We start from the raw sequence: 12,274 nt of genomic DNA, 5'->3' as shown, positions 1-12,274 counted from the left end.
CATAAGTGACTGTGGTTTCTTTTTTGTGCAATCTTTCTTGCATTTGAGTGTCAATGTTCTATTTGCTTTATCAAAATAAGTAGAAATATTTTCCCTCTTTTTAAAGCTCTGATAGATTAAATAATATTGGAATTACCTGCTTATTAGAAGCTTGGTAGAATTTCCCTGTGAGACAATCTGGGCCTGGTATTTTTGGAGAGAGGGCTCTTTAGCTACTTGAACAATTTCCAGTTGGAAATGTGTAGATTTTTCTCCCTTTTTAAATCAGGTTTGGTCAGGTATACTTTGAAAAAAATATTGAAAAATTATTTTATGTTTTTTAATGTATTTGCATAAAATTGAGCAAAGCAGTTTCATGATTCTTTATTTTCTTCCTTTCTGTGGTTATTTTTCTGTTATAATTTCCTAGTTTGTGTATTTGGGCTTCCATTTTCTTTGTTAGGTTATCTTGCATTTTATCTGTTTTACTGTTTTTCTCGTGTCGTTGGTTCTATTTTTCTGCTTATTGACGCATAATTTCATCTTTTATCTTTATCAGTTTCTTGCTTCTGTCCCGTTTTGTTGTTCTTTGTCTAACTTCTCAAATCAGATGTTTAATTTTCTTGTTTCCACCTTTCTTGTTTATTGATAACATTTAAGGCTTCTCCTCTGAGCATTACTGTATTTCTCACAGGTTCTGTTATGTAGTGTGCTATCTTTATCTTCTAGATTTCCTGCAGTTTCTGCTTATATTTTCGCCTTGATTCAAGTGAAAGTTTCTAGATAATTTAAGACATTTCTAGTGGTAGAGAAGTGTTGTTTTTTTTTTGTTTTTGCTTTTTTCTTATTTCATCTTTCAAGTTTTAGTGCATCGGATAGGAGTTTTCCAGTAAACATTCTCTTCTTCTCTCTAAAACAGTGGAACCTTAATTTTGAGCTTGGCACATAGCTTCTCAGAATAAAAACGTTTCCCAGCCTTCCTTGCAGCGAGGGGTGGTCATGTGACTAAGTTCTGACCAATGGGATATGAATGCTGATGTGTGGAAACTCTGGGTGGTGATTTGAAAGAGGAAGGGGGTGTGCTCTTCTTTTATTATTACTCCATTTTGCTGCTTATAGCAAATATCTTTGCAAACAAAGCTAACATCTAAGACTGGCATAGCAACAAAATAGAAGGAGTCTATGCTCTCAATACTTTCCTAGAGCCCTGGGAAACTTCATGGAGCAGAGCCTGAATGCAAACTTTGAATCATGTGCTTTTGACTATTACATGAAAGAGAAATATTTTCCTATTGTTTTAGCCATTGTTATTTTGGCCCTCTGCACATAAAGCCAAATTATTCTATAATAGATACTGCTGGCAACAGTTTTTTTCCTGTCTGAATACTTACATGATTTTCCTCCTTAATCCTTGAAATTCAGTTTCATCTGGCCATAGGTCTCTTCATTAACTTTAGCTAATGTTCAAAGAGCAATTTCACTGAATAATTCCTTTGACTATTTTATTTCTTGGATCTTTCCTCCAGGTTATATTTTCACTAAGCACATTCATCTTTTATTCTTCTCTTATGAATTATGGGGGGTTTCTTGTACCCGTCTTTTAAAGGACTCCTTTTTTCTGCAGTTTTCCATCTGTTATTTCCTGCCTCCATTGCCTTTTGAAATGCAGCAATTGCACTTTTCAGCTGAAAATCGTCTTTTTCAATCTCAGAGGATGACTTTTTCGGATATACAATAAATATTCCCTCAAATCTCAATGGGCACACAAATTGGAGATTTTTCTAAAGATTCCTGTTGATTCTGGTAGGAGGTCTGTCTCAAGGGAAACCTTTGCGTTGGTTCCTTTATGAGAACTGCTGAGTCTTTTCACAGGGCCCATGGCGTTCGTCTCTTCTCTATTTGACCATCCCTGAGGATTGAGATGGGAGCCCTGTTCTAACTTCCAGGCCCAGATGAGGGGTAGGAGACGAGGAAAACATTGGAGGTTTTGCTCTTTCTGAGCTTCGATGTCGAAAGGGAGTAAGAAGGTGAGACGCTAAGGCGCGCATGCCATGAGGTGGGAAGATCACTGCTTCCGAGTGAGCCTGGTTTCCGAAGCTGGGGGCAGTGTCAAGTGGCTGGCGTTGGTCCTGCCTCTTTCTCGGGCATGGCCATGCCAGGACCCCCCTGGGGTTGCAATTCACTCTACTGAGCCAGCTCCAATGCAAGCCGAAAGCTGGCACCTCGTCCCACTGCATGAGGTGCTTCCAGAAACGGCTCCCACCTCCCGCCCTGCAGCCCACCTCACCCGCCTCCCTGTGCCGCTCCAGGTTGTGGAGTTCTCAGGGGATTCCTCATGCTTAAGGAAGCGACCTAGCCTGGCCATTCACACGGTCCCGGAGTTAGATGGCCCTCCTTCGAGTGCCAGCTCTGCCACTCATCAGCCGAGTAACTGTGCGCAGGTACTCAGGGATGGTCTCCTGGGCCTCGGCTCCTCTTGTGCAAAACCTGGTCAGCGGCAGCACCCGGTCCCAGTGCGGGGAGGAGGGCTCGCTCTGAGGGGATGAGCGCGACCTTCGGGGCACCGGTCCTGGCGCGTGGTAGCTGTGAAATCGGTGGAAGCTCTAATTGCTCCCCCCGCATGACCCCTCCCTCTCACACAGTGTGTCCCAGCAAGGCCCCGCCTCCCCCTCCCCCAGGCAGCTCCCTCCAGCTTCTAATGCATCCCTATCATCCTCACCTGTGTTCCCGGTCCCAAGTGTCCTCGCTGCTCCCCTATTTTTATCTCCCTGTAGTTTTCGGAGGGAACGGGAGGAGGGAGGAAGCACTTAAAACAAAAATGCTCAGTTCACCTTTGTGTTCCGCGGCCTGACCCGTCCACGCCTCTTTCATACGCTTGGCTTCCCATCTACCCCAGGCGCCACGGTCTCCCCAGGTTGGAGACCACACAGCTGAGGGGAGAGAGGGCCTCCGTCTTGCAGGCCCTGGCCCTACAGCACCCCACCTGCTGGGGTTCCCTCTGCCCTCTTCCCTTGCCCCACCCCCACCACGCAGCCAAGGTGGCAACCGGAGAGTGTGCACGCTCACTCAAGAGGATTTTGCCTCACAGACCAGGAAGATATTTTGGAGAGAGGCTATGCAAAGAGGTAATTGGCAAAGATTTAATTCACCCCCCTTCCCTGGGTAGCAGTCCCTGTTAAGAGCTTAAAGGTAGGGGGAGATGAGACCCGGAGCACAGCACACAGAAGGAAACAGCAGCAACAACCAGCATTTGCTAAGCGTGCACCGAGTACTAAGGGCAGGCAATCCACCCTTTTATCCTTAGAACAGTCCTGTGAGGTGGGAGCTTTTATTACGCCCATTTCACAGATGAAGAACCTGACTTATCCGAGATCACACAGCCAGTGGGTGGCTTGTCTGGGACTCTCTCCCCTGCATCCCTTGGATTCCCGAGTTCGTGCACATAACCACTGCTCTAAACTAACTCCCATTCCAATCGCAAAACTTTGGCCAGTGGTGTCTCCTAGTTGCCCCAGTGATCTGTGGGTCATTGAGAGACCCAGACCCCCAGGGAGGGGATGGGTGTCCATCACCCTCTAGACCATTTCCTCTTCCAGCTCCCTCCCTCCAAAATCAAAGCAGGAATGACCAGCCAGCACCACCCACATCCACTTCTGGGCCCTTCCATTACGACCACAATCGTGAGAACCGAATTCCCAGAGCGTGTGCACACACTGGGGACTCTTCTGATAACATCTGACTTGGCTTTTCATTATTGAGAAGTCATTGTTAGTTTGCACAGCAATATTTATCCAGGAAATTGCTAATTAATGCACTGAAAAATGCCACCTGGTATCAAATATTTGCTTTTATTTGAACAACCAAAATATTTTTATTTTTGGTGAGGCCCAGAGTGGATGAGAAGGTGCTGAAATGTTTAAACAGAGTGTGTAAAGTTTAAGCTGAATGTTGAACAGGGAGGAGGGCTGGGCTTTGTGGCGAGGGCTCGGGGTGTCCTGTGGACTGGAGGATGCTCAGACGTGGCCCCGAAAGCCTCCTCCAGCCCTTGAGATATTAATAGGTCGGGTACCAGCAAGGCGCAGACGAAGACCTCTGAGGGACACAGAGCATCCTCACTGGAGTCCTCACCACCTTCTCCTCCTCCTCAGCATCCTCCTTCACCTCCGTCCTCCCCTCTCCTGCCACCACCGCTACTGCCATCATCCCCTCCCTCGCCGTGCATTCACTCACTATATGCCATCTTCTAGATTCTATATTGAATGTGCACCACGGGTTGGACATTGCCCTGCTGCTGGGGAAACATGTCCCCTTTGCTCATGGACCTCACACTGGATTTTGACACCTATGAAGCTGGCAATAAACACATGAATAAGAAAATGTCATCAAATTTCAGAAATTATTAAGAAAATAAATCTGGGAAAACAATAAGCAGCCGTAACTTCAGATGGGTTGGTCAGGGCAGGTCTTTGTTGGAGGAAAAATGTCATTTTAGCAGAATGACACCAAGGAGCCAGCCACTAAAGGCATGGGGACAGGACTTCCCCAGCAGCATGAGCAGAGCATGCAGAGGCTCTAAGTCAGGAAGAGAGCCGGGGACTGGGGAGCCACCATGGCTGGAGCAGAATGGCTAGGAGCAGGGTAGGAGGTGGTGTTGGCAGGGAGGGGGATTTCATTTCGTTTCTCCACGGGGAGCCATCGCAGCCCTGAGGGGAGAGTGTGTCCAGTGATGGGCTTTGTTTACTTTGGAAAAGCTCCTTCTGGCTATGGGGTGGAGAATGGGGCAGGGGACCAGGGTGGAAAGAGCAAGCTCCTTGCGGCTGTGACTTTTCACACTGCAGGGACCACATGAGAGGTGGAATGATTGGACCAGGATGAGGACTTGGGGAGTGGGGGCTGCAGGTGGGATCTACAGCCTTGCTAATGTAGGGACGCAGAGGTACCAGGTGCCAGGAAGAGGACTGGCGGTCTCATCGTGACCTCCATGGCCCCCTAGCAGCCATTTCATCCTTGTCCAAAAACACAGTGGCTACCATGGTTGAGGATGTACACAGAGAAAGTTGCTTTATGAACTGGTCTTACTCAAAATAGCCAAAAACACCATAAGGGAGGTGTATTATGCCTCTGTCTCCCGCCTGGCCTTGCCAAGCCACTGAGAAGACGGAACAGTGGCCTGCAGACGGCTGTTATCCACTCAATCAATGAGCATGAGCTCACCAGCGCCAGGTGCATGAGCCAGTGGTGAACAGGCTGGGAGGCTGGCACACTCCTGCCTGTGCCTGTGTCTCTGAGGGTCCCACCCTGGCCTGGGGCACCTGCTCTTGTCCATCCTCTATTTAGGAATCACCATACTAGACACTCTCCGGGGTTTACCCCTTTGCCTGGTCCCTCTGTGACATGGGCATTATTACCCCATTTTACAGATGGGGAAACCCATTTCCTTCCCTTTAACCTTGACGGGTCCAGTCCTCTCACTCACCAGCTGAATGGTCTTTCTAAAGTGTGTACCCAACAATGCCCTGCCCCTGCCCTCAGAACTTGACTCTGCCACTGTGTTAGTCTGTTTTCACACTGCACTGCTGTAAAGATACTACCTGAAACTGGGTAAATTATAAAGAAAAGAGGGTTTAATGGACTCATAGTTCTGTATGGCAAGGGAGGCCTCAGGAAACTTACAATAGTGGCGGAAGCGGAAGCAGGGCACGTCTTACAAAGCAGCAAGGGAGAGCGAGGAGAGCCTGCCAAACACTTTTAAACCAGTAGATCTCCTGAGAGCTCACCAATTATCATGAGAACAGCATGGGGAGACTGCCCTCATGATCCAGTCACCTTTCACCAGGCTGCCCCTTAACACATGGGGATTACAATTTGAGATGAGATTCGGGTGGGGAGACAGAGCCAAATCATATCCTCCACCAACCCCCACCCCACCCCTTTCCTCACCATTCCTTCTTTCAGTGTCCTGAGGCTGCCAAGCACTTTCTCCAGGACCCTGCCTAGAAGCTTCTCTCCATCCCATCTTGCCTCACTCCTCCTTCTCCTGCTGGCTCCCACCCCTCCCACAGGACTCACGGCTTCCTTACTTGCCTCACCTCTGCGTGGTACAGCCCTTCTTTGTGAACTCGTGGGCACTTGTAGTCACCCGGCCACACTGCACTGAGGTGTAATGCCCAGTCACCGGGAAGAAGATGAAAGGTCAGGTGTGCGCCCCCCCCCCGCCCCCCAAGGGAGCATTTGCAAGCAGAAGGGCTTTGTCAGAGGATCACACATCTGCGCTGTGGCTTCTCTTTCTTCTCCCATTAGTCAAGTGTGCCCTCAGACCCTGGGCCAGTTCCAGTCCCTACAAAAACCAGGTCCTGGGGGCGGGTGGGGAGAATGTGAGCATTTTGGAGTTTTGAGCTTTGACCTGGTAGGTGCTGGTTGTCCAGTAAGGCCTGGACGCTGAAGATCATTAAATGCCCCATGACAAGCGGCCCACCCCAGACACAGGGCAGAGGTAAGAGGCCACAAGTCCTCCTGCTCATGGTCCCTCTCTCCTTCATCAAGGAAGGCATGGCTTCAGCATCACAAAAAGACTGGAAAGTCATTGTGATTTTGGAAAGGTTAAGATTGTAATAAGGGCCTCTCTCCATTGCCCTAGGCCTTTGGACTGGAGAGCACCCTGTGGCCAAGACCTCTCCTGGGAGCCACTGTCCAAAGAGATGCCACCTCTACTTCCATCACTTCAGGCCCCAGGGGCCCCTGACAGGTGATAAGCACTATGGAGACAGAGACCCCATCTGCCCTATTCCCTGCTGAAGCCCCACTGCCCAGACTGTGCCTGGCACAAAAATGAATAAATGAATGAATGAATGAGCCCCAGAGAGACCAAGGGGCCTTGCCTATGTTGCTGAGCTCAGGGTGGTTGGACCCATGTGCTCAGAGAGGGTGAAAGACCCCCCAGCTAAAGCTGGCTCAGAGCCAGCAGCTGAATAGTGAGTTGGGGGTGGGGGGCAGGTTTGAGACCCAAGTGCAGTGGGCAAGGAGAGGGCAGGCAGACCCAGTGGTGACCAGGGGTCAGGACTGGGTTTCCCAAATGGAGTGGGGGACAGAGCTTCCCAACACCCCCTGCAGGCTTCGCTGCCTCTCCTTCCTGGCACTCTGCGTGCTGCGTCTCTCTCTGACTATCTCTGTCTTCCCTCCCCATCTCTCATGCTCTATGTGTGGGGTCCTCTCTCTTTTTTCTGTCTCTCTTCCTGTCTCTTACTGTGTCTCTTACTTGACCTTGAATTTTCTACTTTCTTTGTGTATCTCTCTCTCTCTTTCTCTCTCTCTCTCTCTCTGTCTCCTTCTTAAAACAAAAGTCCAAGTCTGAAGCTCTCAGGGAAAAATTATAAACTGCAGCCCTGACACAGCAGAAAATTGTCCAGAGACACACAGCCCTTGACGAGGGGAGAAAGGAACCAGGCTTAGGTATAGGGACTCAGGGACAGAGGAAGAGCCTCTCTACAAAGAGACAGATTCAAGGTCAAAGGCCAAACAAGGCAGGCCAGGGGAGAGGAGGGGGCAGAGCTTCGGGCACTGGGACCCTGTGCATGTGAGCCCTCGAGGGTCCTGGAAGAAGTCCCTGGTTCCAGGCAGCAGGAGCCTCCCTGCCTGAGTGCCTGTGACTTGCACGCCACCACCGCCCTCTTCCCTGCTCCTGCCCAGACAGCAGTCTTCCAGGAAACTCGCCAGCCAAGGCCTTTGGCAGCCTTTCCCCAGAAGCTGGGAGCTGGGCTGACCCCTGGGGACCTCCCCAGCAAACCTGATTGAGGATCTGGAGCCAGCCTGACCTGCTCGGCCCTAATTCACTTACTTCCAGGCTCTGGTTCTCACGGATGGAAAGGCCCAGGGCAGGGCTGCCCTCAGAGGCCCTGTCACCAGCTCATGGCTCTGTATCAGCCCTGGGAGGGGAGTTGTTGGGGGATAGAAGAGTTCCTGAGTCTGAGAAGGCAGGGGCTGTGTTCTCCCCAAAGAAGCATGATCCTGGAAAAACCTTAGCCCCGGGCCCAGGTCACCAAATGCAGGGGTGCCAGGGACAGATACAGACAAAGGCTCTCCCCATGTCTGTTCCTCTCAGGTGTTCCCCCACCTCCAACAACCAAGCTAGAGACCCAAGTCATCAGGACCGTCCCCTCCCTCACCCCACACCCTTTCCATCACAAAGTGCCTTCAGTCCCTTCCAGTTCCCTCTGGCATCTGCCCAAATATCCCCGCTGCCACTCCCCTCTATTCAGAGTCCTGCCACCCATTTTCCTCTAAGTAATCATATTGAGCTTTTATTCTGAAAAATTTAATTTGGAAATAACTTTAGTTTGCAGAAGAGTTGCAGCAATGGCAGAGAGCTCCCGTATACCCCTCCCCTATCACCAGCACCTGCCATTACCACCGTGTATTTGTAAAACTGAGAGTCCAGCATTGGTACGCCACTAGCTGCTGAACTCCAGATTTTATTTGGATTCCATCCATATTTCCACTCTTGTTCTTGATCTGTGTCAGGATCCAATTCAGGACACCGTGTTGCATTTAGTTGTGGCGTCTCCTTGGTTTCTGGGCTGTGACTTTGACAGTTTTGAAGAGCACTGGGCAGGTTTGTCGGCCGGGTTTCTCGTGGTTAAACGGGGTTATGGATTTAACTCAGTTAGGTCTGAGGTTGCAGCTTTTTGAATTTTTGCAATCAGACCTTGGCAATGACCTTGAGCAGCAGGATATAAATAACTCCCACATGCTTAGTGTTCCAATAATGGAACGCTAGGCATAAGTGGGTCAAGGGAGGAACCACAGAGTGGAAGTGCTTTTCCTGCCACTCCACAGAAGGGCTATATGAGAGTCACGCCACGTTGCCGATGATGGCAGAACTAACCTTGACCACTTGATTAGGGTGGTGTCTGCCAGGGTTCCTTACTAAAAGTTACAATTTTTCCCTTTCCCAGTCTTTGGAAATAGAGCTTTTTAACACATGAAGGACACATCACTGTCCTACTCAACAGCCCTCAGTGACTGCCGTCCAGTTGGGAAAAATCTGAATTTCTTGGTGTCCAAGACTTCAGCCGGCCTCATCCAGACTTTGTTTGCCCTAGATCAAAACAAAGTTCTTGCCACAGGGCCTTTGCACAAACCATTTCGTCTCTGCTAAATGTTCTTATCCCAACTCTCCCCTGGATTTGAGCCACAAGCTGGGGATGCTTTGTCTGCTGTCCTAATCCAAAAGCAGTCTCCCCCGTCATTCTCCCTTGGAGCCTTTTACCTTTGCACTCCCAGTTACAATTACACCTTAATTTCATCGTGTATCTGCCAAATGTCGCCCCATGAGGGTAGAGGCCAAACCTGTTTTACTCTCTGCTGCAGCCCCTGTTCCTAGTTTAGTGCCAGGCACTCAGAAGGACATGTGCACACAGAAAATATGTGATGTTATTTTGCCACTGTTCAGACAGAGGGAACAACTTCAGAGATTGGGGGCCCCCAATTCTCCTGAAGATGCAGTGGGGGCAGCTGGCAGCCACCCAGAATATAAGCTTATCTTATCTGCCATGCCCCAACAGCCCTCTCTGCGCCGGGCATCACTAAATATGCATCGTATACTGGATGAAAAGATGATGAGGGGTGGTCACCACAAAGCCCCTTTGGACCAGCAGTCCTCCTGGGAGGTCCCACTGAGGCCTCTGCCCCTTTAATCTTGTCTAAAACCTCCCAGCTCCAGCTCGATTTGCGCCAAGCCCGAGCCCTCCTCACTGTTCCTGAGCAAGCCAAGCGCACTGTCACCTCAGGACCGTGCGCTCCTGCTTCCTCTTCCGGAAGGACTCATTCCTGCAGCTGTCTGCTTGCTTAGCTCCTTTTTCTTTCCAACTCTGCCTGCACTGTCTCACCAGAGCCCTTCCCCACTAATGCAAACAAAACAGTCCTCCTTATTGCTCATTTTTCTTTAGTGTGCTCATCTGCATGCATCCATTTCTTGTATCCATTTATTGCTTGTCACATTCGCCTGAAAGGTCAGCTCCACAAGGGCAGCAGTCTGGGTCTGATTTCTCCACCACTGAACCTCTAGCACTTAGAACTGAGCCTAGTGCATAGTAGGTGTTCAGTGAATATGTGTGGAATGGATGGATGAACCTGCATGACTGGGGTGGAGAGCCCGCCACCAGCCTCCACTGCCACGATGAGTCGTTTTTGCCTACGTCTGGGGAGTGATTTTGCCTTTTTGCCTGGATGCATGTGGGCTCCTCGCAGCCTCCAAGCCACAGCCTTCTCCTCTCTTATGCTGTGTGGGCTCCTCACACAAGGCTGAGTCCCTGCCTTCACCCTTTCACTGCTTTGTATCCTAACCGCCTGCTGCCCAGGGGCTCTGACCCCCTGTCCAGCTCCCAAAAACCCCCTTTGTGAGTGTGGGTCTATTATATTCCCCAACTCCTGGCTGCTGGCCAGGGACCTTCTGTCAGGGACAAGGGGCCTATAAACCCTGGCGCTGAATGTCTGCCACTGCCTGAGCCTGTGCTGGAGCCGTCAGGCCCACCCTTCAAGACCACGCCTCCTTTACCTCCGGGTTCTACCCCTCTAGCCTCCATATATTGGATCTTGGGCTGTTCCCAAAAGGCCTGCCCTGTCGTCTCCTGGAAGGGGCTTCAGCCCCATCTCCACTTCACCCAGCCCTGTGTGCCCTACCATCAGCCTGGGGCCACAGCAGACCTCAGAAACCAGAGTGATGATGGGCTTTTGGTTTAAAGAGTCCTACACATGGACTGGGGAAAGGACCAATGAATGACCTTGGGGCGGGCAGGGCCCTGCTCTGTGTGTCTGTGCTTAGAGCGGAAAGAGGTGACCGTCCCCACCTATGCCTTTAGCTCAGCTCTCCCACTTCCAACCTGCAAGGGGACAGGGACATAGCAGCATTCATGACTGTCCTGCCCAGCACAGGCTTCAGGTTGTGAAGGCGCCTGGAAACCCGTTCCTTGTTACATGAATGGGCTTCCAGGCGTCTTCACTACTTCTGGCCCTGTGGATTTCATGCTGACTTTGGCTTCCTGGGAATTGATTCTTGGCACCTCTGGAATTTGGTTTAAACTTTCCCTCAGGTCCCTCCTCCAGACTTCAGCATGGCTCAATAGGCAATAAGTTCACTGAAACTTTGCCAGAGGCTCTGAAAGAGGTTTAGCAAAAGGTATTAAAATATAAGGCGACACCAGAGAGGCTATAATTAAAAGACCAACAATATTAAGTGTTGATGAGGATGTGGAGCAACTGAAACTTTCATACATGGCTGGTAGGATGGGAAATGGTACAACCCCACTGAAGAACTGCTTGTCAGTATCTACTAAAGCTACACATGTACCTACCTCATGACCCATCATGCACCCTAAGGATTCATGTAGGAAAACTGAGCTGCATGTCCACAAAGAGACATGTACAAGAATGTTCACTGCAACCTTATTCTTAACGGCTAAAATCTGGAAATCATTTCCATACCCATCAACAGTAGAACAGATAAACAAAATGCACTATAGTCACAATGCAAGAGCACACAGCCATGAAAAAGTGAATCATCAGTATACACAGCAGTCTGACTGGAGCTCACAAACAGAATGAAGTGCCAAAGAAGCCAGCCACAGAAGAGTGCAGGCTACATGACTGCATTGATACAAAGTTCAAGAACGGGCAAAACTTACCTACGTCATGTGGAATCCAGGAAAGAGTGCTGGGGTGCTGGCCAGCAGGAAACTTCTGGGTGTTGCAGCTGCTCTGCTTTTTTGTGGATGGTGAGAAGGGTGCTTGTTGGGCTGGACGCTTTGTTGTGCACTTTGCTGAAAGTTTTACCACCGTAAAAAAAATGTATTGGCCAGGTGCAGTGGCTCACACCTGTAATCCGAGCACACTGGGATACCAAGACGGGTGGATCACTTGAGCTCAGGAGTTCAAGACCAGCCTGGGCAATATGGCAAAACCCCATCTCTACAAAATAATAATAATAATAATAATAATACAAAAATTAGCCAGGCATGGTGGTGTGCACGTGTAGTTGCAGCTACTTGGGAGGTTGAGGTGGGAGGACTGCTTGAGCCCGGGAAGCGGAGGTTGCAGTGAACTATGATTGTGCCAATGCACTCCAGCCTGGGTGACACAGCCACACCCTGTCTCAAACAAATAAAAATAAAAAATATTTAAGGTGAGTTGACAAAGCACTTAACCCTGGCTGGATGAAAATCAAAGTGAGGGTGCTCATGAATTCTTTAACAAATGAATTCATAGAAGTTAAAGAATTCATGAGCACCCTCATCAGCAGCTC

The sequence above is a fragment of the Sapajus apella genome, unplaced genomic scaffold (genome assembly GCF_009761245.1).
Source record: "Sapajus apella isolate SASKATOON/1434 unplaced genomic scaffold, GSC_monkey_1.0 scaffold97, whole genome shotgun sequence".
NCBI classification, from domain to species: Eukaryota; Metazoa; Chordata; class Mammalia; order Primates; family Cebidae; genus Sapajus; species Sapajus apella.
The sequence above is the reverse complement of the archived record's forward strand: the minus strand, read 5'-3'. Positions refer to the sequence as shown.